This window comes from Bison bison, unplaced genomic scaffold (assembly GCF_000754665.1).
Source record: "Bison bison bison isolate TAMUID 2011002044 unplaced genomic scaffold, Bison_UMD1.0 scf7180017854816, whole genome shotgun sequence".
Classification (NCBI taxonomy): Eukaryota; Metazoa; Chordata; class Mammalia; order Artiodactyla; family Bovidae; genus Bison; species Bison bison.
Genome location: NW_011485389.1, coordinates 4,442 through 5,946, shown reverse-complemented (window position 1 = coordinate 5,946; position 1,505 = coordinate 4,442). Strand labels below are relative to the sequence as shown.

The 1,505-nt window shown below is 41.4% G+C and overlaps 1 protein-coding gene across 2 annotated transcripts in view; it reads left to right on the top strand.

Annotated features, from left to right (window-relative positions):
* LOC105001156 (uncharacterized protein CXorf22-like) overlaps window positions 1–873 on the top strand; it is a 14,394-nt gene extending 13,521 nt beyond the window's left edge. For both annotated transcript variants that reach the window (XR_826831.1, XM_010857329.1), the window contains exon 3: window positions 741–873. The gene's annotated coding sequence lies outside the window, so the exon portion shown is untranslated. The remainder of the gene's footprint in view (window positions 1–740) is intronic.
* Window positions 874–1,505: the final 632 nt, after the last annotated feature.

Sequence of the window (1,505 nt, the reverse complement as noted above, 5' to 3'; positions counted from 1 at the left end):
ACATTAGCAGGAACTTGACTAAACTGGGTGACTCTGCTTCAGGTTGAGGCAGCCAGGCTGATCTGTTACTAACTGCAGGTCTGGGAGTCAGTTGGGTGGCTCTCTCTGCTCCACACTTGCTCCTTATGGGGCATAGGCCAAAGGGACAGCAGTTTCTCAAAAGAAACACTTTGAATGGTAAGAGAGCAGGAGAACATCTGGGGTTGGAGCTGTCTTGTCACTTCTAGCTCCATGCTATTGGCCAAAGTGAATCACATGATCAGGCCCAGTCAAGGGGTAGGAAAACATACTTAATCCATGGGAGTGTGACATTAAGCATGCAGAGAAGATTGAAGAATTGGAGTTGATCATCTAATCTGTCATAATAATTGTGTATTTTTGGACAAGTGACTTGACCTATCTAAGTATCTATTTCCTTATTTATAAAATGGAGGTAATGCTTGAGCCTGTATCACTGATTTCATTTTGAGGACTAAGTAGAATAACATATGCATAGCTCTTAGCATGAGTGTCTGAGCAAAGTAAGCAGACAGTATATTTTAGCTATTGGTGAGGGTTGAGTCTTAACAGTAGACTGAAATTTATTGGATGACCCTGGAGACTGAACTTACAATCAAAGCTGTGATTCTTGGTCCACAGTAGACCATATACTCTGTAATGTGTGTCTGTCCCCTACTAAGTGAGTGAATGTTAACATCATAAGGATCCAAATGTAAACCATCTGCTCTCATTCTCCTTAGGTATCTTTAAAACAGAATACCAGGGCCAACTATCCATTGTCATTTTTCCAACCAGTGGTGTTGTGCAGCCCAAGTCATCAGTGGTTATTAAAGTGGATTTCTGTGCAGACCAGCCCATAGTTGTAAACGAATTGGCAAAGTGAGTATATACTATGGTTCTTAATTCTAGTGTAGTGCTTGATAGTTTCCTGTTTCTCTTTTCATATATGCCTGTTGTCTTTGAATGTATGTTAGCTTCTTTGACTTTGAGTCAGCATTCATTCATTGAGTATCTGCTGTTTGCCAAGTACTAGAGACTGAAAAAATGGGAAGAACTGGAGAATGGCATATGGGTACACCTAGTAGGAGCTCCTAGTTTGAATTTTGTGGGGGTGAGGGAATGGATCAAGAAAGAGCTCCACTAAGGAGGTAGTAGTTGAATGAAACACCTGTTGTTGAGTAGAAATTGGCCAGCAAAGAGCAGTGGTGTGATTTGGGCTGAGTGTGTGTGTGCGTGTGTGTGTGTGTTTGTGTGTAGGAGAGGTGGATATTGGTGATGGGAGAAGGTTAGAGGAATGATTTCAGGCAGAGCAGGTAGAAGATGACTTTCTAGAGGTTAATAGACAGTGTTACACATCTTAAGATCTGAGGCAAAGAGATGGAGGTGAGGAGTGATGAAACCAGAAAAACAGAATGGTACAGGGTCCAGTTAAGTACCTTATAGGAAAGCTTTTTTTTTTGGCTATACTTCTCAGTTCATTAGCAGGATATGCAGTCAGTATAGTG